Below are 25,805 nucleotides of genomic sequence, written 5' to 3' on the forward strand. Positions count from 1 at the left end.
TGTGTGAACCCTGTAAGAGGGACGCGGCACTTAAAAAAGGTATTAAAAGACTCTAATTTACTTCTATTCTTAAGTTAACCGAAATAAGAGAGAAATAACTTAAAAAGTGTGTTATGGGCCTTTAAAAGCATTTTTTTATTATATAATTATAGAGTTTTTTAATCTACCGATACCGAATCTATACCGATCGGTAGATTTCTGAAAAATCTACCGATCTACCGATACCGATTGGACGCGGCTCGCTACCGACTACCGATACCGGTGGTAGATTTTTTCTACAGAATCCCAGCTCTGCCTCCTACACAACATTCTTGACCTATCCCTATCTTAAAATCTCTACAGGAAGCTTCATATCTCATCTCTTGCTAAGTCACCTTCAAGGTTTAGCCTCCACTAGTTCTTTTCCCCCTCAAAAATGCTGACCATATACAAGAGCCTTGTCTGCCCCAGTATGGTGTATGCATCTTAATGTGTGGAGGGTTCCACACACACAGCTCTTAGGACAGTAATCAAACATTTTTCGTCTCCTCAGCTCCCCTCCCCTTCCTGACAGTCATCTTAACTCTTGAATTCAGCCACAGTGTTGCTTCTCTTTCTGTTACTATATTCATGTTAAATGTTCTGAACTTGCCAACTGTGTCCCTCCACATCTCATTCAACCCCACTGCACACGACTCTCTACTGACTCATCCCTATGCTGTCCAAATCCCTTATGCAAGGGTTTGCCAGCACCAATATTCTTAGTTTCCACTGATATACTCTGGAACAGCTTCCGTTTTCTGTATTTCCTCCTTCCTATGGCTTGAAGGTTTTTAATAGGGGAGTATCAAGACACTGGAGGATTTATCCTCTCAGGGGTCTTGTGTCCCTGCCCAAGGGTTAGGATTCCGACAAAACCTTGATTTAGGATGGTTTGGGGGAAGGGTTTGCATTCCTTCACCCACAAGAAAACCCTCACTTCACCAAAAACAAATCAAAAGGTAAAGGTCAGGGTTGCAGTGCAAGCCTTGACCCCAATCAAACAAATCCCATATCATGGCAGCCACTATAAGTAAAATTCACCTGTGTCATTAATGGGCTGGGGGTTGTCGAAGAGACCCCTCAAGAGCCTAACAGTACTACAGGCAGTACCCCCCGAAAAAAATTTGCCAAGGAGCCTAACTGTGCCACAGGCTTCCTCAATGCATCCGCATTGGGCGAGTCTGCTATCAGCGACAGGTGCAATTGCAAAGCCTATGAGATCCCTGCATCTCAAAGGAGGAAGAGAGGGCTCTACGTGTTGGCTCCTGAAACTTCCTGAGCCTCTCATCAGATCGCCAACTACCCTACCCATCAAATGATATAAAAACTGAGGGTGGCTATAGTAGGACTCTCTGCGATGAGAAGGCCTGGCAGTGACAAGATTATAGTGGGGGGTACACCTACTATTATTGGTCTGGCATGAGCAATGGTGCCCATGAGTACGGCTTGTCCAGATCACAGTTGTCGCTCTGGCAGGTTGCCTGGATGCCCCAGGTGGTACAGCCCACAGTTCTCGCAACCAACAAAGTTATAGCTGATGCCATAGTTGTGCAGTGATAAAGCCGTGGGTGAGCACCTCAAACAGCTCAGAAGGGGTCTACTCCCCTTGCTGTGTAAAATGGTCCTGCAAAAGCTTTAGTCTTGGTGCAGAGATCTGCTAGAAAGCCAGCCTGTCTTGACCTGTTGCGTGCCTCGGCATAATACTTGCTTGTTCAGGTAAGTGCAATCTCCTGCTAGAAAGGCATGACAACTACCCGGAAGACTCTGGATTAGGACCAAGCTCTGTCAGTGCAAATGGTCAGCCATTGGGAATGTAAGCTGTTGCCTGGGAAAGGAGCTAGGCACTCCTGTAAAATGTTGTCTTGGTGCGAAGGTCTGCAATAAAGCCAGTCACTTCTCTCAGAACGTACATGTCACATAAACGTACCGACCTCTGCTACAGAACATATCAAAACGATGAGATTCAAGGCAGTATGGCAAATGGCAAGGTGATGCAGGGCTGCCCCGAGGTGTACAGTGCAAACCCAAGCAAGTCCTGATAACTTCCTGGGCCCAAACTGGAATGGTGAGAGGATAATGTGACCCAGTGAAGTTAGGAGATATAACTGGCTGCCAGCACATCCACTGAATGGAAAGGGCTTAAAGCTTGACAGGTATCCTCGGTCCAACTTGGGCCTAAGGGTTTGGGGATGTGGCCTGAGGCTGTCGCAAAAAATTGTCCAGTTCTTAGTACCAGCCCCTCCATGGTGCAGCAGGACTGCGATAATCCAGGGAGAGATACTGCGAATGCTATTCATTGAAATGCATTTGGCAAACCCTTTCCACGCAACTGGGGTGTGCTAATCACCAACATAGACTCAAGTCTTTTATCACTCCATGGTGCAGCCTGACTGCGACACAGCCATGGGGCACTTCATCTAAACGTATGGACAGAAACACTAATTAGTACCATGCTGTTGCCAGCTTGGCAGATCATAACTGAAAACATATAATAGATCCTGCTTGGTGCGGCACCTGGTAACCGTACGGTGCCACCAGCCCTGCCTGCCCCTGCGGGTGATGGGTTTATGTGACGGTCACGGATTAGCCATTACCCAGCATTCGGTGCAATAAAGCCAGGTGGCTTGACATCTGCGCATTTGGACGCAGAATGTCAGCCACCCAGTGCGTTGTACGGCAAGAAAGCTTTGTGGGATACCCTCTATGCTAGGATGAACACTTCCCTATGATAGGCGGGGTCCAGACCCACCCTGCTGTCATGGTTGCTTGTTGATTGGGATAGTGGGTGGTTGTAAGTGGCTCGATTATTTAGAGGAGGTGGAGACTGATCTTTTGGTAGCTATAGCCATCTCCAGCTGACTGCAGCCACTTGTGGTTGAAGTTATTCTGGTTGATGCCGTATAGTGCGAGTGAGGCTGAAGCACATACTTATGTCTCTTGTTGCAGTGTATGCTCATACTGAGATATGTGAAAGTGAAGAGAAGATGTTTTACATGAAACTGCTCTATTAGACCTGCCCTGCCCCCCCTTTGGACAAACTCATTGCTTGCCACTGACAGGGTTGGCAGTGACTTGTGTGTTTGTCTCATGGTTCTGGTGGCAGGAACACTGTCAGCTCTCTCCTCGTGAACTTTGCAAGATCAGGGAGGTTAAGAATTGCGGGTTCTTGGTACCAGAGACTGGAGCTGCACTACTGGACTTATAGCAATGCTGTAGGATTAAGACCAAGGTGCAGGTGTCTGGAGGCTTGCCAGATGAAACCGTACAGTTTGTTCATGTTTGTAGTGGCCTAAGACTACTCATCTGTCAACCCGGACTCTTGATTCTCTCGAAAAGAGGATTAAAGATGTGCTCAAGGGGCAGCATGAGCCAAGCAAGATGGTGCTACCACAAACACTTGCCTGCACCACAACAGGCTGGTGCCAACTACCAGGCTCCAACAAGAAAGCCTACCAGCGCCATAGGCCAAATGTGAAAAAATAATAAATAAAATCTTGCCTGGAGACCCCCCTCCCCTGGGGTTTAGCAGCACAGGGTGGGCCCCTCAGAATATAACCCCATTGATTGATTAATCATGATTCAACTGAATCTGACCCTTGTTTCTGGCTATTCCTACTATCTTTTTTTGTGGGAGCAGCACTAAAGGGGGTTCTTTTTTTCATGAGCTGCCTTCCTTATTGTGAAAAAAAAAATTGCCTCTGCATACAGTAGTTGCCAAAAATATATTCAGCAAACTTAACTTGGTAGCCCCAGGACTGCAGCAGGTCACTCTCCTCCCTTGTAAATTCACTATACATGCTCCTCCATATTCTTCTCTGTCCCCATGTGACTTGTCTTACAAAGAGGTGCCATAAGGTCTGAATGAGTGAAGATTAAATGGATCAATATTCTTGTTGCCAGATGTGCTCTGCTATTTCTTCATCTAAACTACCATGATCTACTTTATTTGATGCATCCACACTATAAGGGCATTATTGACATCATCAGGCAGCCATTAGGCCACACTCGAATGACTTTGTGCGAACCCGACACAACATTCATCCTTGCTCTTCAGTACAACTTAACGAGAGTTGTAACTACCACTACTACTGCTATACCACTCAATGGACTTCTCTGGAGAAGGAAAAAAATATGCTCTATTCTCTGGGAAATTCAGAAACTGATTTGCTATTAAACAAGGAATGCTAAAATAATAATTAAAGTTATACTTTAGGTATTTTCTGTAAAAAGAGAAAAATAAATTAAAATTAGTTGTTTTGCTGGGAGGGCAGTAGTAAATTTTTTCTGGCATAAATCATAATTTATTGGGGCAGTTTACAGATGTTATGAGGACATGGACCAAAAATTTGTCAAGAGGTTGTCACAATATATACTATGGCAAAACAATCTTTGGCTTGTTTTGGCTTGCACACCACACACACACAAAGGAGCCTTCAACTGACGAAGCTTCTCTTGCAGGCACAAAGAAGACGGATGACAACAAGCTTCATCTGCAACGAAAGAAGAATCCCAGAAAACTACCCTCAAGACATCATAATTACACGGGGGACAGGACATCAGTGCATGTGCCTCTCTCACACTGCCAGTCTCAAGCTGCTGCCAATGTAGAGGAAAGCAGACGAGTTGAGGGAGGGGCACATTGAGCAGGACACACACAATGAAGTAAACGAAGACAACAGAATTACTAGAGGTTATCAGTGCATGTGGGGGCCCCTTTCCCAAACTGGAAGTCTCCAGCTTTTGCCAGCATGGAAGGAAGCAGGAGAGTTGGGGGAAGGGCACACTGTGGCAGGACAAGCTGATGGCTAGTCTTTTAAAGATGCATAAGAGCAGAGAGACTCCCCACTTTAAGTTAAAGTGCCTCATCATTCATCTACATATTTGTTACGATGGCAACAGATTGCCATGCCATAATAAAAAATATACATTAGTTGACGACCTATGAGTGTTATTCATCATCACACCAGCTACTTCTGTTACAATATGCAATCATGCTTTTAGGGAGACTTATATGGTGCTGCCCATGACAACGTAAAGAGGATTGCAGTGGGCCGGCTACTTTTCTGCCTTTTCCCATAGGTTACTTTTATCTAATGTTTAACAGTTATCATTGACAAATAGACCCCTGTTTTTGCCCTGTTCTGCCTGGGCATAGTCATATCTGTTTGTTGCTGGCTGTGGTCAGCAGGTCACATGAGCAACATTGCAGTAACTGGGCTCTACCAATGCTACCAGAAGAAGGACTATGTTCATCCTATGAGCAAGACTTGCATCATGTATTCCTGCCACTACACCTTCCACAGATCTGATTCTTGCTGTCCGAGTCCTGTAGGTGGAGGATGTTGTCAGGAGGATACTATTCACTTGCCTTGCTCCAAGGACAAACTCTCAGCAGAGCCCAGTTACTGCACTGATGCTCTTGTGTTCTGCTGACTACAGCCACAAACAAACATGTGATTATTACATCTAGGCAGAACAGGGTAAGGCCAGGGGTCCTGTTGTCAGTGATCAGTGGTGAAAAATCTAAAGGGAAAAGGCATAAAAGCAGCAGCAGCTGATCCTAAACAGATAAGGCAGTAGCTGCAACACTTCCCTACATCATCATCCTGCCTCATGCCAATAAGTTAAGCTTGCAAAATACTTGATGCAAACTAATGACTATGGCACTGACGCGGATCACATACGAATGGATGTCTGGCATAAGAGAAGTGCAAGCCTATCTATAAGATAAATTTCAGGTGGTGCAATAACTTTGATCCTTAACTAACTCGTGGGGGAGCATACGCCCGGTGGCGCATCGCTTCACTCACTCGCTGTCCATGCTCTCGGCAGTCTTTCAGAGCAAGCTCCCATGCAACTGACATGTCTATCCCAAGTCCCTCCCGGCCAGATTGGCTGACTTGCCCCCCCCGCCATGAGTAATGTGGGCATCCCCTTGGTCTCCTCCACTCAGGGTTGTTTTGTACAGAGACAACCCTGTGAGCAGGATTGACGTCCAGGAGGTGCGCCATGTGCCCATGTAGCCAGACTTGACTTTCACAGACTAAGCTGGTAACAGGCCTTGATTCAGTTTCACAAAGTAGTCGCTGGTCTGACACAAAGTCATCCCAGCGATGCCGCATGATCCTGCAAAGGCACTTGGTACCAAAGGCATCAACACGCCTCTCCAAGTCACTATTCAGTGTCCATACAGAAAGACAGGGAGCATAAGCAATTTAAAAGACACGATCTTTGTCCATCTGCATAGATATTAACGACACCATATACTCCTACTGAGCGATTCCGTAACACCAAGGGCCAGCCCAATCCATCGAGTGACTTCCTAGTGAGACCCACCATTGTTATGCACTACACTACCAAGGTAAGTGAAGCTTTTGGTGACTTCAACATCTTCACCACATGCATGGACAGACTGAGCCGTGTCATCCAGCAAGCCTCCAAACGACTGGACCTTGGTTGTGGCCCAGGAAACCTTCAGTTCCAGAGGCTTCTCCTCATGCAGCACTTCAAAAGCCATCACCAGGACCTCCAGCATATCTGCAAGTACGGCATTGTCAGCAAAAACAAGATCAGTGACCAACAGATGCTCCACAACCACTTTGATCAGCAACTTTGCTCAATACCCAGTCGCTCAAGTGTTGAAAAGTGAAGGAGCAAGGATGCACCCCTACCTCACTCCTGGATTAACACCTCCCCTACACTTCACAGCACTAAGTCCCAAAGTAAAGGCCAGTCATCAGGTCAGTAATCCTTGCAGGAATCCCACGGATCCATGGAATATTCCAGAGTGCCTCACGATGCACTGAGTCGAAAGCCTTCTTGAGATCGACATAGGCTGCGAGCAACCCGTCAAAACTCACGTCGGCTTTGCACGAGGATGCAAAGTTCCAGGATCCAGTCAATTGTTGACTTGCCGGGTGTGAACCCAGATTGCTCAGGTCTCTGAAAACTTTAGGAGATGAGATCGAATTTACATCAGCAGCAGATGAGAGAGCACCTTCCCCTCTTTTCCTTTCCAGGTAGGCACAACCAACCCCCTTTTCCAGTCAAGAGGAATGGCACTGGACTGCCACACGTCAGACAGCACCGCATACAACTCACCGCATACAACTCACATATCATGACTTCACCCCCAGCTTTCAACATCTCTGCACTGATATTACAGATCCCAGCTGCCTATCCACCCTTCAACTTCCTCACAGCCTCTCTCACTTCCATAAGAGAGGGTGGTTTTGTCTGTTGGTGGATCAGCAGCTGCCATCTGTAACCCAGCCAGAGGGAACTGCTATGCCGTGTACAACTGCCCAAAGTACCTGGCCCAACAGGACTGGTACCCATCCACATTTGATACTATCTGTCCATCAGCCATTTGGATAGCATTTATCTGAGATGTGAATTTGGAGCGGAGCTTCTTCAGAGCTCGAAAGGCAGGTCTAAGTTTGTTAGCATTTAAACAACCCTCGACATCCTCAGCGAGATCTCCGACATACTTCTCCTTATCCCTCCTCAAAAGGGTTCTAGCCCTTCATGACAGTCCTGTATCACTCTGGGTTCCCAACCAGCCTGGCAGCACTAAGTCTACTCTATATTTTCCAGGATCTCCCTCGAGGCAACACTACTCCTAGACCTGGGGCGCTCTCTAATACACTACTTGGCAGCTTTGAGAGCTTCACGTTTAACCCTTTCCTTGTGCACAGTCTGGATGCGACTATCCCCTCAGGTGCAGTCAGGGAGCCCAATGGGGGGGTTCTTTTAACCTCTGTATCTCGGAAACTATTCATCACAGCTAAAAACCAAAAACACCACTGGAAAGAGGAGGTCCAGATCTATAGGAGTTGGTTATGTATGCCTCTCTTGCGAACATAAATGCACGTTCAGGGAGTGTTGAATGTTAATATTTATGTCGGTGCATGCGGGATGATCAGCCATATTGAGGTAACTGCGGACATCTCTTTTTCAGACTCTGGCAAGGGAGTATTGCCAACTGCAATATTTACAACTATTTGGTCAAAGAATCAGTCAGGTGATAGGTGAAGCTATGCAAAAATGCCGCTATATTGGGCAAGAACATCCACCAGTTACTCGTCCGTAGATTAGCCGCGCTGGGCTGATATGATTTTCCACCAAATTTAATGAAGAACCCACTCAATTGGCAATCCTGTGTTGTGAGAGTTAGTGTTGGAAAACTCTCATACGCGGGAGATTTGAGTGCGGCTGGAGCTCACAGCGAGCGTTTAGCGCCACCAGCAAATACACCTTACGCCCGCTGCAAGCATTTAGCAATGAAAGGGTTAAAGGTATCCCACAACTCTCCAGGATCCTCCAAAGTACCAAGCACTTCAAACCAAATTGAGACTACTCCTGAGATCACACCTGGTCCCTTAGTTTCTCAAGATGGAACCCTGGGGGATTGCATCTTCAGAATTTTTTGGACTAGCTGCGTATCCTCGGTTTTGCAACAAGTCTGTGGTCGGTAGCAAAGAATTCAGCATTCCAGAAAACTCTGCAGTTCTGGAGGATCCTCCAACGAGCATTAACAAGGATGGGGGAGCATCAAAGTGTCAAAAACTGGTCCTATCATTTCATCAAATCAGCAAAAAACTATCAATTCATCAAATTTTCCACATGTTTTCATTTTATCAAAAACAGCTTTTTGCCCTTATCCCATCAGGGTGTCAACAGTTCCATATCATTTCAGTGCATCAAAAGTGAGAAGTCATCAATACATCAATAAATCCAGATGTTATCAAAGCATTAAATTGCAAAAAGTCATCAAAGCATAAAAAAATTCAGAAGTTATCAAAGCATCAAAAGTGTAGTCCATGATGATACTATGAGGTTTTACGACTTTGACGATGGTACACCATCACAACTACCATTAATGCAAATGCTACTACATCAACGAGTGAAACGGTGTGACACATTAACCCTCTCGCGCACGATGACGCGTTTCGCGTCATCAAAGGGTAAAAGGTCCTGGCGCACGATGACGCGAAACGCATCATAAAAGATAAAAAAATTGATTAAAAATTAAGTTTTCAGTGAAAGTGCGTCAAATTTGGGAGCGTCATTTGTTGGGATAAGTTTCTTAATGGTAACATATGGCAACCTTTCTAAGGAGCGTAGATGAGGAGCTTTAAGCAATTTTTATTTGTTAGCCTACTCTGACGGGAGGAAAAAAATACAGTTTTCTCGGTGTGACTCGGGAACTAATAGGTGTATGAGAAATTTGAGGATACCACAAGAATCCTTACTAAATTCCGTCTCGAAACATATATTCGGCTAAAAAAGTTGGTCCACAAAATTTCAAGCTAGCGAGTGGGGAAGAGTTGGTACTTCGGATTTAATGTCTACAATACTCTATAGGGAGACTTTAAACAAGTTGGTATTGTTTATATATATATTTTACTCTATTTTTATTTGCGCATGTTCTAGTACAAGTCTTTATGAAGCCATTGATACCAAATTTATTGGGGTACAATATATCTGTGAGGGTAAAATACGTCTGGGAATGTAGAGTATCGCGGTGGCAAAAAAAGGCCGGTCGGGCCTGAGAAATGTATGATGAGCAGAACAGAAACTTATTGGAAACTTACGGTGCACGAGAGGGTTAAGCTCGAGACTTGCTTGGGAACCAAATTCTCGAACTAACAACTCTGTTCGGGGTCACGAGGCAATATCGATGAAAGCCTCTGTCATAGTCTTGGCAAATCAAAACGGGGTCTGTACCTTGTAGCACCAGGAACACTTCAGTCCGAGGAATTAATAGCAACGTAAAGTGCCATCTAACAATAATAAGATGCCGGCCAACTACTCCATTATCCGCGGTAACATCCACCATGGAAACGGGCAGTATATTCACATGCAGTTTATCTCCGCTGTGGGCCACACGATGGACACGCACCTTTTGTTCCTAGAGACGGCCCACACCCGGGATGGGTACGATTCAGATGATGCTGCTGGTGACAGAAAATCAACCTTCTCAGCAACAGAATCATTGTTCCTGCTCTGTGTGTCTGGCACCCTGAGAGAGAACGATCTGATTCAGGCCTTGCAATCATGCACAGGTCTGTGTAGGCTGCAACAGCATCATGGAAGCCATGAGATATCCATGTCCTATCTGCAGGTGCCAGGTGAAGGAGTGATTCGAACTATTAATTCAGTAAGATATGAAATACTGCAGCTTCATTTCTAGTTTTGAATGCTGCCGATTAATTACAACCTCCTGTTTTCAGAGGGAGGAATGACACTTTTCTTTCAATTTTATGGTTCTTAGGTTATTTATTGTTCAAGTAAGTCACTTGAAATAAAGACTGATATTGATATGTATCTTGTGTTCTTATTGTGCCGCCACATGGTTCATCTGCTGTACCTGTACATAATGTGTTTAGATGTTTTGCTAAGATTTGAAGATGTTTTTGACATTTTGCAAATATATGAAGTTTTGGATGCATTGATTGGATTTCATCCAATTTTGATGCTTTGAAGCCATCAAGTGTTTTTGATGATTTGATAACATCCAGGCAGTTTCAGCTTTTTTATAACTTGATAAGATCCAGATTTTTGGATGCTTTGAAAAGATAGACTTTTTGACATTTTGATAGGACTGACACCCTTGGAATAGTTTTGATGCTTTGAAGGCGCCCCACAAGAATGTGATCAATCTCCTTTACCCCACTGCCAGCGAGGGTCACATCTCAAGAACCAGGAACCAGCAAACCTCAGCCCTCTGGACTGCAAAGTTCAGAAGGAGAGAGCTGTTCATGTTTCTGGTGCCAGAGGCATAGGGACCAACATAACTCGTAGCCATCTATGTAGGCAGAAAGATTTGAATCTTTAAGTTACTTGTGCTCCCTGTCTTACTATATGGCTGTGAGACATGGACACTGAATAGTGACTTGGAGAGGCGTGTTGATGCCTTTGGTACCAAGTGCCTTCGCAGGATCATGGGGTATTGTTGGAATGACTTCATGTCTAACCAGCGACTACTTGAAACTGAATCGAGGCCTGTTACCAACTTAGTCCGTGAATGCCAACTCCGGCTATTCGGGCACATGGCGCGCCTCCTGGATGTCGATCCTGCTCACAGGGTTGTTTCTGTTCAGCCGATCCTGCCAGGAGGGAAGAGGGATGGACAGGGTAGCTGCGTGTTAGCTTGCTGAGGAGGACTGCCGGGGGTATGGACGGTGAGTGAGTGAAGTGACGCATCCCTGGGCTTATGTTCCCCATTAGTTAGTTAGTTATTAAAATCAATAAAAAATGTTATACCAGTTTTACAGTGTTATAGCAAATGTTGCAGTTGTAAAGAAGTTATAATGTGTGTTGAGAAAATAAAGCTTGACCAAAGGACTGCTGGGCTGTATGCAGCAAGGGGTTTATATGCTGGGTGCTGGGGGTTTTTTTTTTTTTTTTTTTTTTTTTAATCTCTGCCTGTAGTGCCGGTAGACTTTTTTCAGGGGCCTGGTGGTCAGCCCAAGCCCGTCATGGTGCAGGCAATTTTTTATAGTGATGCCAGTTATGCTTGGCTCATGCTGCCCTCTGGAACTCATTCTTGATTCACTGGACGGTTTCATCTAGGGTCTGGGTTGATGGGTGGTCTTCCGGACAGCATGTGGGTAGTCTAAGGCCACTCGGCTGTGACTGAAAAATCCCAGGTGGTTGCATGGGGATTCAAACCGACGTTGTCCATGGCGTGGTGAATGCGTTGCCTGCACGCTAACCACTCAGCCACCGCCTACCCCCTAGTAGGGGGTAGAGGGGAACTGAGTCCAGGAAAAGTTGAGAATGCTACTGGAGGGGAAGGCCTGAGTCACCTACCTGGAGGGAAATTTGCAGAGGGCTGGGGTGGCACTTGCATCTCTCTGGTTCACCACTTGTGAAACGCCTTAAGACAATATCCTTCGTGACACTGGGGACTTGACAGAAAATCAGAAAATACCTGTGTCTTCCCCACACTGGTCTGCTTGAGAGTATAGAAAGGATGCAGAGTAGAAATTCATCAATCTCCATCACCAGGTCCATCCACCATCAACAGCTGCACACCTGGAAACACACAAACCATTAGCACACAACAAAAAGGTCTCGTGTACAATGTGGAGAAAAAGAGAATTATAGTGAACCTATTTATTACAAAACAAACCTCTCTTCAACAAATGTCTAACCTATGAAATATAAACTTCCCATAAGTACAGGAATATGAACATGCCTGGTTTATATTTATTACCATTTTTGCTATTATTCAAAGAAAATATTTCTTCATACAACTAATACAAGGAACACAATTTCAATTATAGTACCCTCCCACATTTCACACTATCCAAGTTTCATAATCCTTGAGTTTCGTGCTTAGTCCTATATTCTTACCATTCTGACTTTCGCGCATTATCGCCTTGAGTTTCACGCTGCTTTGGCATGTACGGGCCACGTCTACCTACCGTTGGCATCATGCGTGTTTCCTAAAGGCGGTGTCGCACTGGCCGTTTTCCTCTAACTGTTGTGGCTACTGGCAACCGTGATTGCCCTTACACACAACTGGGAGTGAGTTGTCAGTTCTCAGTATGGATGGATAATGGTTGGGGATACAAGCAACTGCGCGACTGTATGTAAACACAGATGACAGGAGTTGCCATGGAGTGAGGAGCAGTGGAAGATGGCCTGCCAAGAAACTTGTAAAGTGGACTGGCAGAGCAGTTTTGCTTACTCTTTAACAAGATATGAGAATACCCTGTGTTGTGGGACCACAGTTCAAAAAACTCTTCTCCATTCTATGAAAATTGTAGAAGGACTCTGTCTTCACAGCACAGTTCTCTGACGAGGTTTGGGTAAACACTCCTGTCCTCCCGTCTTTGAAGCCATGATCGTGCCCACAACCACTCGGATCCTTCCTTTCATTTAACTGCAGCAACAAGCCCATAACTTGAGTAACGGCAGCACAAGCCACATTTTAGCAGACGGCGCCATGTTGACACAGGGCGAATGCTTTGTTTACGTTGTGAATACAGGAGACTGGGGTGGGTTTCATCATAGTGCTCTCCCAAGCGTGGTGACGTCACGCACAGTTGGGAGAATTTCTTGGGCGTGTTTCATCACCGCGCCACAAGCACTTCCAAGTAGGATTGGGGGCGGTCTTGGGAGTAACCAGCGTTGCCAATCTTCCGCGTCACTTTGACGTCTAATATGTCTTCAATTAACTTAAATTACACTTCTTATATATAATTATGGAATTATAAATATAAACAATTGATATTTAGTTGAAATACAGCGATAGTATCTTCATTGTAAGGAATATGTGCACATATTTTTTTTCCACGGTGTAAACAAACATTTAGTGAGTCGTGAGTAGACCCTGGCCACCTCGCCACCATGGCCCGCAGCTTGTACTGTGCATCAAATAACACTAGCACATTGATGCTGTGGTAGTTCTTGCGGTTGACGTACACTTCTTCGTGCTCATGTGGGGCCACTATTCTTACGTGGGTGCCATCAACAGCACCCACCACACCGGGAAAACCAGCAATTTCGGCAAACTCCGCCTTCATTCTCTGCTGCTCCCCCCGGTTTAAAAGAAACCCCATGAACCGCCTCATATTCTCTTGTGTCACGAGAGCATCCACGGTCTGGGTGATGATTCTGCTGACTGTGTAGGAAATAAAGGCCAGTGTGACACCAGCAGCTTAAAGGCACGGTCACACAAGCTAGTTTCTCGGAAATTTTCCATCAAAATCATCTCCCGACAATTTTCTGCCTTGAATTCATCCTCAAGTTCGATCACACGGAGGACTGTTGCATTCTGGGATATGTCAGCTGAAAAGTAAAACAAACAATGGATCCAGACATTGCAGCAATTGCTTTGTGGTGTTTGCTGAAGAAAAAGAAAAAATATGAAAAGAAAGCATTTGTTGGCTCGGCTCAGAGACAAAGGGAGTGTTATAGGTTACTACAGTTAAATACTACGAAAACTTAGCAATGAGAACCCAGACACGAAGAGGCAGTCCAAGACCTGCTCAACCTGGCTACTCCAAGCTTATATCTAGCTTCGTAGAACTCATTGTGGCACTGGAATGAACGCGCGAATAGCTACTGGACCGATCAGCTGACATGGTCTTCTTCTTGTGACCACTAGCTATATCTGGCTATACCTTTGAACAAAGCAAGCAAGAAACTCGGGAGGGTACTGTATATGATGCAATGTTTCCTAATGTAAAAATTATCCTTTCTTTTTATTTGACACAGTTCCTTATGCTGTAATGTCTTTCAACATAACAAACTTTGAGACACGATGACTTTGTTTCCTTAACCCGTGTGGGTTGGGTGACGGGAATTTCCGCTTGGGCGGAAAGCGTCAGGTGGCGAGAGTTCCCACCATCCGACGCGCTCGACTTGGCCAAAAATAGCACCTCTTCCCAACATCATATCTCTGCCGCGCTGTAACCTAAACACTTCAAATTTATTTCATCGTGGAGAGGAAGGATTGGCGATGAAAAAACTGTATAAATTATTATGTTTTCTTTTGAAATTGCCACACGGGGCATTGATGAAAGATACCTATTTTTCAAAATCTATCAACACCGCCTGCACGCTGCGAGGACGACAATAGTCCTCTAGCCCGAAGCTTATGGGTTAATTAAACCCTAAAGGACAGATGACGCACTGGAACATCATGAGAGTGGTGGGGTTGGTGTCTGGGCGACGTACTGGTACATCCAGACTCCAGTGGCGTACCGAGGGGGGGGGGGGCCATGGGGCCATGCCCCCCCCCTTTTTGCAAAGAAAAATAATAATGAATAAATAAATGTTACAGAAAAATAATAGGAATATGTATATTAGTATTACGACTACGAATATGTGTGTGTGTGTGTGTGTGTGTGTGTGTGTGTGTGTGTGTGTGTGTGTAGTTGAGAGCTCAGTGGCACCGAGTGACCAAGTTATTTCCCCTTTGGTTTTGTTTTGCGTTAATGGTAGGATATAAGGTGTGCTCTGAGTGAATAAAAGTAAGGTGTTAAATGATGGGTTCATAAAATTGTGTGTAGAGTGCGATGTCAAGCTGTCAAGTGAAAACGGCGGAGGGGTGTTTGTAGTGGGAGCGGGGAGACAGGAAGAAGAGGGACACAAGATTGGGATGGCTCAGGCAGAGAGAGAGAGCACGAGAGTCGTAAGTGTGCCTTCTCTCCTTCTTGCCTCTCAGATTTACTTGATTTTATGTGTAAGGTGCTGTCAAAGTGATTGGAAGATTATCAGAGCTGGGCACTTCCGTACCTCTGTCCGCACCTCCGCTCCTCCGGACCTGCGGACCTTTAAACGAGGTGCGGAGGTCCGAAGTGCGGAAAGTTTTTCAAAAGTGCGGAAGTAACAGGTGCGGAACGGCAGTATTTTAAGTCCGTACCTCCGCACCTGAGGTTTTCAAGGATAAAAAAAATGAAAACGACAAACAGTCCGCGCTCTGCAGTAATACTTCCGGTCGTTTACGCGGTCTGTGCTGCAGGGCATGTTTTCCCGCCACTTGAGTGACGTCACTCATTCAGATTTACGGCCCGGTGTTGCATGTGTACTGAGGTATGATAATTATGATGAGTGTAAAAGTAGTTACTTTACTTCAGGTGGTGGAGATTCTATGCGTTAAAATGACAATAATGATAACAAAAATAATGGTAATAATAATAATAATGATAATAATAATGCTGCTGCAGTATTGCCTTGTATTTCTTTTTTTTAAGGTACGGACTAGATTTTTCAGGCGCGCTTTACAGCATCTTCCATTTGACACAAAACCCGGAACCAGGTTCGGGGATAAACCCAGACCAATGTCCGGGTTTTCGCGCCGTAAATGGAACGCATTTAGGCGGCTATGTAAACAAATATTCCTCTTCTTCTTTTGACCTGTCCTCCTCCTCTCGGGCGTCTCTCCTGTTTATTCACACACTTTTCCTTTCAATTGTGCTGTGTAGCTTAATTTTTCTTCACTGCAATATACTATCACACTTTACTTTTCAGTTTGTTGCTGGAATAACTTACTGACATTGCTTATCCGTGCACTTAACCATTTGTGCCCTTTTTTCCCAGCACTGCATCTCCATCCAACACGTACCGTGCGATGGCCCCGTTGTCCTCCTCCAGCCCACTCCTCCCTGGTGCTACTAATAACTCCCCTCTCTGCCTCTCATAGTTGCTACATTCTACTATTAGGTGTTCCACCGATTCTTTCTCCCCTGTCCTACAGCTACAGTTCTGGTTTCACCCTTCCCTATTCCTGCCATTTAGCTGCGGGGTTCTCGTTCTTGCTTTAAACATCAGCTTGCTCCCCCAGTCTCCTACATGCCAGTCTACTCCCTCTAGCTTCTGTGTCTTGCTGTACCATCTTAATGTCGACTCTTTTACTCTAAAATTCATAGGCCCAGCCTAAGCAGATGGCACACCACCTGTTCATCTTCCCTTTTTTACAACAAAGAAGGCAGCTCAAGGGCACCAAAAAAGAAAACAATAATAAAAAAAGCCCACTACTCGCTGCTCCCAAAAAATAATTAAGAGGTGGCCGAAAGAAAGATCAATTTCGGGAGAGGTGTCCTGATACCCTATCAGGCTGATGGATAAATGGGTTTTCTGGGAAAGCAAACACTTTTAACTTAGACATTAGATACTTGCCTGTGTCCCAGGGTAATAGGTTCTCACTTGACACAGGCTTAAGGGCCAGAGACAAAAAAGCGCTGATGAACAACACACTTGTGAGACCAACACTAGCATGTTGTTCCACGGTGTGGGATCCTTACACACACACACATTTATAAGTTAGCACTAATCAACACCAAGGTGGCTCGGTTCATTATAAACAATGAACTTGAACACCAGGCCTCATAACACAGATCAAACAACAGATTAATATGTAACCTCTACACATGTGCAGACAAGCACCCACTTAAAATTCTGTACAAGATCACATACACTTACATTGACATTGACCCACACACATACTTACAGGACGCAAACAGTCAGCGTACTCGTAACACACTCAGCCAAAAATACCAAACATATCACACAAACACTGACACATGTACGGACTCATACTTTCCACGCACCACACGTGACTGGAACAGCCTCCCCCTACAGACTTTAGACTGTGGTACAATAGACTCATTCAGAAAACAAATACACACTCACTTGTCACAACACACCAAGACTAACTAGTAGTACACCTATTCATTTCCCTTCCCTACACACTCGGCACCCCAGTTCCCCCACCAGCCAACACAAATATCCGTGTTATGCACCTGTACTGGTGCCCTGTGCATTACTTGTCAAGATCAAGACAACACACAGCTTATCAAATGCCTCCAACCTTACCTAATGATAACACTGCTGAACTATAACTCTCTCATTCACTCAGCACAAATAGGATCATGAAAATCAAGATCAATTCTATCCTCCGGCATAAGAAAATAAAGCAAAACAACTGTACAAATGCATTTATTTAACTAATAAAAACGTTGAGCACAATTATCAACAGGTACAAAAATTGGTTTTTTCTTCTTATTACACAGATTAATCAAGAAAGAAACTGAATTTCAAGACATTGCTGGGTTCCCAGGTGTGATTGGGGACATTGATGGAACACGTTGACACGAAATTAAAAAATACACGAAACTATTAATAATGATTATCATAACTGGGTACATGTTAACTTTACAGTTTTGACTCACTCTAAGATCAGAAGAAACTAATAATGACACCTACAGAGTTTGTGACTTGAGCAAGTTGATAAATCCTGCCAGGAGGTACTCAGAATGAAAGGGGGCCCTGCATGGAGACTTGTCCAGAGGGACCCTCGGACTTGGCGTTGTAGGGTGGGTGAGGCGACACACACCCCAGCATATGCCACCTTTGATAGATGACTGTATATTGATAATCCAAATTGGATACTTTCTACGACAATTGAAATACTATTCATGCCTTCAAATTATACCTCGGCAACAAAAATATGATGGGATATAATTTTAAACAAAACTTGTCATTTAGGAAACTTAACCTATTTGGACCTATAGCTGCATTATTAGCTATCTTGTACTTATCTTGAACCCGCGACCAGCGTGACGGGAGAACCACGGTAAATCTCAAGAATTACCACTCCACCCCCTCCACCACCCCAGCCCCCCCTACCCCCCAAGACAAACCTGGGGACCTGTGGGGAACTGGGGTATTAGAGAACCATATCACTGAAAAATGGCCTTCCAAAATTTCCCTGGAAAAATCCCTAAATCAGGAAAAATTCCCAAGTCTCGAAAGTAAGGAAAGTCCCTAACGCATACTCTTGTAGTCTATTCCAATATGACCTAGCATTCAATCTGTTGAAAAGTGTCAGGCATCTCATCAGATGGTGGGCATACTGCCCCCCTCCCCCCTCCCCCCACCGCCGCCCTCCCAATCCGTCCCGCGGCGCGTAAGTTTTGATGGGCCACGCCACATGTCAAATATATTTAAACTACTCCAACCGAACTTTACGACCTGCGCGCACTGCAAGGCAGGTATGAGGCTCAGTCTGTGTATAGAGGCGGTTGTGAAACAATAACAATGGACTTAGAAAATCCGAGCCACCTAACTCTATAATTAAAGAGGCTTGCCCCCCTGGCCCCTCCCCAAGGTAAAACGTATACGAAAATGCATTATAATAATAATTCTTTCACGTGCTAAATTAATACGAATATTGGTTTGGAGTGGTTATAAGTTTTGCCCGATTGATTACCATTTAAATATAATATTGAATTGTTACTGCTTCACTCATTGATAATCTAACCTAACTGGTATTTTTTGTGATATCAGTGACCCAAATAACACAAAGTCACTGAAACAAACGATTCATCTTTACATTATGCATAAATGGGGGTTACCAATGATGATGAAAATTAACTGGGTAGGTAATGATAAATAATAAGTCAACATGTATCGGCAATAAACCCGTCAGTCACTGTAAGGTAAAAGTAAAGTTGGGGGCATATGCTATAGCAGCGCGTGGCCTCGGTGCTCATCTCCGTCGCATTGGCCCTTGAGCCTGTGGTGGGAGGGAGCCCATTACCCCTGGACACAGCGCCAATTTGACACCCGGGTGGGTGCTATTCTATATAAAACACAGCCGTCGCGTTTCGCTCCCCTCCCTCGCCCGGCCACAAAACCCTTGCCCCGCCATACATATATGGCTCTCCACACATCTATTCATCCAACTGTTTTCGTTTAAAGCCACTACAGGCCTCTTGCTGGGCCCGAAATGAAAATTTCGGCACATATCTATGGGTAAATATGTAACTGGCATAGAGTACCTACAATTTCGGATCACCAGGCACCACCTGGATGCAGTGGTTGTAGCAAAAAATACCCAAATATGCGAAATAAGGCATGCAAATGGCGGCGGCGGCGATAGTCTTGGTCCTGGCCTGGGTCTTGGGTCGAAAGTGATCTGGCTAACCCTGCTCGGCAGTAGGGTCCCTCCGGGTCACCCAGATCCTCTAAAATGGGTGCAGGCTGCGGCGTCAGCTGATCGGTTCCGCTAAATGGAACACGCCAGATCACGACCCAGAAACGGATTATGCTAAATGGAAGATGCTATTAATAGTTTTGGGTACGGTACCGGAGGTGCGGTACCGGAACGAGTGAAAAAATTTTAGGCGCGGAAGTACAGGTACGGACTATATGTGTTTCGAGGTGCGGAGGAGCGGTACCGGACTACCCGATATCCAGTAACGCGCCCAGCTCTGAAGATTATATAATTATACTGTAAAGGCACCAAGTGAATTTGTCTGGTGACAGTGGTGAGTATGTAATGTGCTTCTGTATTATGACATGGAGAGTGGCAGGAGACGCAAGACGCTTATGGGACCTGTAAGGTCGACCTTTGCCGCTATATTACCACCTTTAATGACCTTTTTGTGCTTGATAGTGGACAGTGTAGAGTGGCTGAGTGACTATTGTATGTTCAGCACTTGAACTATGGAGCTGCTGAGTTGAATAAGAGCAGGTTATCTATTTTGAGAAACATTCATTGACGACATAGGCTCACGTGACCGTAACCTATTCATGTTATCCGTATAATATTTTCTGACCAAAAATTCCAAATTTTTGGAAATTATGATTGATAGACCTCACTTTCTGTTTATGAAGTATTCTTTTACTATAGTGTGTGTCATTTCTTGAATTCACGCAGGCTTGGGATTTGTGCCTTTCCATTCTTTACATATTTCCTCCTTGGTCACAACATGCCAGAAAACGCTTCACGTACGTACTCTGTCTGGTGTAAGAAAGTCACCACTGACTCGGCTGATGCCCCGGATAATTCAGTTAATCAAGTAGGTAAATAATTAAATAATGATTAAGAATAATTACTGCAAAACACGTTAGGTGAAGAATCAGCAGCCAAGCCTAATCTAAAGCAATAAGTGACCCAGGTTTTCTCATGAGTTTGGAAGTGCTCACCTCATTTCTAAGTGTCACTAAGCCCTTGCCAGAAAAGCTGCAGGGGTCACAACAAGAACTGATGGGTGCTCTTGGAAGTGTAGCTACACAGAGCTGCATAGATGCATTTCAGTCCTATCGTGATGGAAATAAGTTCAACCAACTTTTTGCCCAAGCTGAGGAAAGGTATGGAGATATCATCCAGAAGCCTTGAACAATCAGTGGTCATCAGAAACATAATTAAGGCTAACACTCCAACAGCAACTCCATAGGAGTACTATTGTAGAGCTATTTTTCTCCCATTTTCGGACACTGCTATAGCACAACTCGGAAAGGTTTGCATCTAAACACATTAGGAGCTTGTTATTGGGAAATCTTGTTCCCTCTCTTTCATTTGATACTGATTTTAGTGAACTGAAGGAGGCAGTTGAATTTTATGGGAAATTTCTTGATGGAGATGCAGATCTTGTTGAAGATGAATATTTACGGGGGCAGAGCTATTGGAAGCGTCGTGAATCTCATGAGAGGTCAAAGCAAGTTGTTGAGACATTGGCATGTGCCAAAAAATTGGGCACATATTCAAAATTTTCCACCTTATTGCAATTTTTTCAACCCTACCTGTTAACACTTCCACCAATGAGCAATCCTTTAGTGCCCTTAAATTGCTTAAAACATACCTTAGGAAAGCAATGAGTGAAAGTCGTTTAAATGGACTGACCTTACTTTGTCTATTGTGACATAAATCTTGATCATGAAGTCCTTGATGAATTTGCACGTAATAACAGACGCATAAATTTAAGGTAAACCAGTTTCAATGTATTGTTGTTAACAGTAACTAATCTAATTCATCTAGTTAATTTTTATTTTATATTCATAAAATACCTGACCCAGTTTCCATGTATCTTGTAAAAATATGTATTACAGCAGCAGCCTGTATAAATGAAGATTATACATGTTATGAATATAACATTTTTTTTCCTTGCTAGCATATTACTTTTTTATCAGAACATAAAGTTCTAAAGTAAGCAGTGTTGTTTCGAGGGTAAATTTTGCCGTCCAAATTATAGAAATGAACAAGATTTTAAAAGTAATGTTCGCTCAAGTAACATAAAATTAGTACTTTTAAGATTATTTAAATCTCCCAGCTTTATATTGTACTTATATGCTACCACCAAACTTCTAAAATGTACAATGTATGTATAAGTATTGTATCAATGCATGTATGTATAAAAAATAATAAATTTACCCTAGCGATCTAACCTGAATCCTCAAGCTGTATGGGATCCCTGCGCTTGCAATAATACTGGACGCAGAAAAATTATATATATATATATATATATATATATATATATATATATATATATATATATATATATATATATATATATATATATATATATATATATTGGACCCCCCCTTTTCAATTTTCTGGGTATGTCACTGGGTACATCATGGAGATTTCGGCTTGATTTTGAGCTCTTGGGTAATCTGTGGTTGTCTAGGTCTATAATACACCAAATGGGAGTATATTCCACCTTACATGTGGTGTCTAAACGGAAATATTGAGTCCGCATCGTTTGGATGTTTGCATCATAGAGCTATATATATATAGCTCTGCCAACAAAAATACAAGTGAGATAAGGCTTTTCTTTTTTTTCTTTAGCAACATATTATTACTGTCTGCATAATCAGTAGTAGTACGGTAATCGTAATTATCAGCATAAAATAATCTACGACAATCAGCATACAGACACTACCCTACTTACAAACATATGACTTGCAAACATTCGGACATACAAACAGACTGCGGTGTAAGTTAAAATCATGTTCGCGATACTTCCGCAAGTCCAAATTTTGAGTTGTGCGCCTTCTGCATAGTACAACGTTTTGCCACAGCACCACACGCCGCCCGAGAGCGGCAGTTTGGTAACACACATTTGCTTGTGCTCTAGATGTTCGTTACATTTCTTGGGGTTTTGTGTTTTTTGTGAGAAAATTAACCCCTCCATCATGATAATAACAAAAATAATATTAAAGATAATAATAATAATAATAATAATAATGATAATAATAATAATAATAATAATAATAATGATCGTAACAATAGAAAAATGGCAAAATAACGACTTACAAACAATGCAATATATGAACGGCCTTCCGGAACGTAACTTGTTGGTAAGTTGGCGTGATTGATTATTGGGGCGTTCTGTCTCGGCGCCGCAACTGCGGGGTCATATGGCGCCGAATCTACTACAGAATTAAATACATTATAAAACTATATAAAACCGGTTAAAAATTAAAAACATGACAAAAAAAGCAATAAAAGGTCAATAAAACCTACAGGAGGTTGAGGACGCCAGCCTCCTGTAGGAAGCCATAATTAAAGGTCATGTCCCGGAAAGAGCGCCTTCTCCCCCATCATTGTAAGTTGGGGAATGTCTGTACTGCATATGGAGTATGCGGAGCCAAAGACAAGACTGTGCATAGGCAATGGAACACGGGTCGCCTAGGTCTACCGTGCAGAGCGCGAAAAATACTTTATTTCATTACATCACTGTAACGAAAGAAAGATGCCTAGGAAACTAGTTGTTCCTGCACAATGCAGGATAAGGGTTAATTGGCTTTTCAAACAGGAGCATTGCTGTACCCATCATAATTTTTTCTTTATTTTTTTCTTTAAGCCTACAGCGCCGGTAGGCTTAAATTTTCTTCAGGGCCTGGTGGTCGGCCCAAGCCCGTCATGGCGCAGACAATTTTTATAGTGGCGCCATCTATAGGTAAGAGTAAATGATTAAGAATAATAAAAGTTGCCATAACTGCACCACCACTACACACACAACCACTGATGGCAAGTAGAGGGTTCAGTCTGGAGAGAGGTCATCACAAGTCTCGTTGGCTGGCAGAGAGAAGTGTTGCTACATTCCAGGCATGTTGTTACATCTTTAGGGGATGAAGGCAATCCTCATGAAATGCAGAGATTTTTCTCTCTTTTCTACTACTCCTGGTCCCACATGTCCTCTGCGTGTATCGAAACACACGAGAAATTAATCAAGACAACTAGAGGATTTTTCCAACTGCTCGGGATTGAACCTGCGACCAGCGTGATGAGAGAGCCACTACTATACCAGTCGGCCAAAGAGGTACCCCACTCGCTAAGTGGGTCATGGGAGGCTCGCTCATCAGGCCTAATCGCTGCACTACACGGCTTTCCCCCCTATGTAGATTAATTTTTGTGTGTTGAGACCTTTAGACAGTGACACCTTTCGGTTCACTACTCCACAACGACCCCGTAGAGACATACCTCCAATATTCCCATTTTCTATTAACCTCGGAGAGCATGGGCCATCACTCTTACCTGTTACCCATTCGGGGAGACTCAACAGAATCGCAGGAGAGGATGCCCACCGCTATACCACCAGTGAAATGCCGAGATTTTTCTCTTTTCTACTACTCCCGGTCCCACATGTCCTCTGCATGTATCGAAACACACGAGAAATTAATCAACACAACTAGAGGGTTTTTCCGGCTGCCCAGGATTGAACCCACGACCAGTGTGACGGGAGAGCCCCTACCTTTCAGTCAGCCAAAGAGGTACCCCACTCGCTAAGTGGGTCATGGGAGGCTCACTCATCAGGCCTAGTCGCCGCACTACACCCACACACACCTGCAACAAAGTACATCATTTATTACCACTCCCAGGGCTGAATTTAAAGGGGGGGGGCTACCATGGCTATGAACCTGGGCCCCCATACAAGACAGAATTGGTTCAGTTATCCTATCTATCTTTAGTAACCTTTCATTTCAGGGGAAGTTCCCCTTGGGGCAAGTGCTTTTAGTAGAGCTCATTACCCCAAAGGAGTTTCCAGATTGATTCATGGGGCATCCAAAAATCCATTTCAAAGAATAAATGATAACATATGCACTACCGTATTTTGCGGCATATAACGCGCTCCGGCATGTACCGCGCACCCTAAACTTTAAGGCAACAATTTTGGAAAAAATTTCCATGCTTAAAATGCTCAGAAATATATACAGTTCAGCAAGACTGATGATGTACAATTTCCCGAAATTCCTGTTAACCCCTAAAGGGCGGCGATGTACCGTGAAAACAGTTCTCCCCATACGGCAATGTTCTGATGTTCTCCCGAAAATTGATCACCTTCCATTATCAATTTCACAGCTCCTCCTAAGCCAGTAGCTTTAAATTTATGAACATTTGCTTTATCCATCTATCCTCTTCGTCTGCCTCAAACCCAAGGTCTCTAGATCATGTGGTGTTTCTGTGGTGATGTGATGAAGTGCAGTAACTTTTAGGTCAGAGCAAGCTTGTGTTCTCAGTGCTACATAGATTCTGATTGGCAGCCGCCCTCCCCCTCCACGCACTCGACCCCGTTACAAACCCCCTTCATTACCCTCACGTTCTTAACTTGATAACCCTGAAGGGTGGCGGGATGCAACCTCTGGGGCCTGATTATCACTTCCATCATCACTGTATTGAGATTGATCTACAGGATGGCCACCAAACTGAGGTTGCACAATAATGACGACAATAAAGACGAGGGGTTGGAGTTCAAGGCTGTTGATGTCACTGTCTTCACCAATAAAACCACTTTGGAAGTTTGAAAAAGTCAATTTCAGCTCTCTCCCAATTGCACTCACACTGAGAGCTCTTTTGGGAGCAAGAGGAGGCTTATGATGAGTCAAGGTCACTGGCTGTGGACACTCGGGTGCTGAATCAGATGCGGAAGATACAAAATACTTTTCTGCCATTGTTACAGTTATGGAAACACTGAGAGTGGCACGGAGAAGTTGTGTGGCAGCCTAGGCGTCACGTTGACCCATAAAACCCAACGCAAACTTCAAAATTACGTCAGAAAAAGGCAGACAAAAAAAAATTTAATTTGTACCTTCGGCATATGCCACGTAGGGCTAACTTTCTGGCATTTTTTAACTGAAAAAGGTGTGCGTTATATGCCGCAAAATAGGTAATTGACAAGTAAAAGTTTGTAGAAGATAAGTTTTTGCCTGAAGCCACCCTCTTTCTTCTTTCATAAGTGACACTGAATATAAGAATTTATAAGAGGAATGCTAACTCTGAAGAGAGGGTATCCAAGAACCACGCCTCTTAGGGGTGGCCATGGCAGAAGCACCTCTAATGGCCAGTTCACACTGGGAGTGATGCTATGGTATGCATTGGTGAGACACACCCATGATTTTTGCTGTGTGATTGTTCACACTGGAAGCAATGTCAGCTAAGCTACGTTGCAGTTATTCCACCCAACAGCTGTCCTTTCTGTTCCCATCCCTGTAGCCTTCTGTAGACATATCATACAAGCACTGATACTTCTGTACTT

At 44.0% G+C, this 25,805-nt stretch overlaps 1 long non-coding RNA gene across 1 annotated transcript in view; it reads right to left on the minus strand.

The window, feature by feature from the left end:
• Window positions 1-300: 300 nt before the first annotated feature.
• Window positions 301-25,805, minus strand: part of LOC126997933 (uncharacterized) — a 42,968-nt gene continuing 17,463 nt past the window's right edge. The window contains exons 2-4 of the long non-coding RNA XR_007752510.1: window positions 24,024-24,115; window positions 11,960-12,063; window positions 301-4,511 (exon numbers count right to left, since the gene is read on the minus strand). This is a non-coding gene — a long non-coding RNA (uncharacterized LOC126997933). The remainder of the gene's footprint in view (window positions 4,512-11,959; window positions 12,064-24,023; window positions 24,116-25,805) is intronic.

This window comes from Eriocheir sinensis, chromosome 13 (assembly GCF_024679095.1).
Source record: "Eriocheir sinensis breed Jianghai 21 chromosome 13, ASM2467909v1, whole genome shotgun sequence".
Lineage (NCBI taxonomy): Eukaryota > Metazoa > Arthropoda > Malacostraca > Decapoda > Varunidae > Eriocheir > Eriocheir sinensis.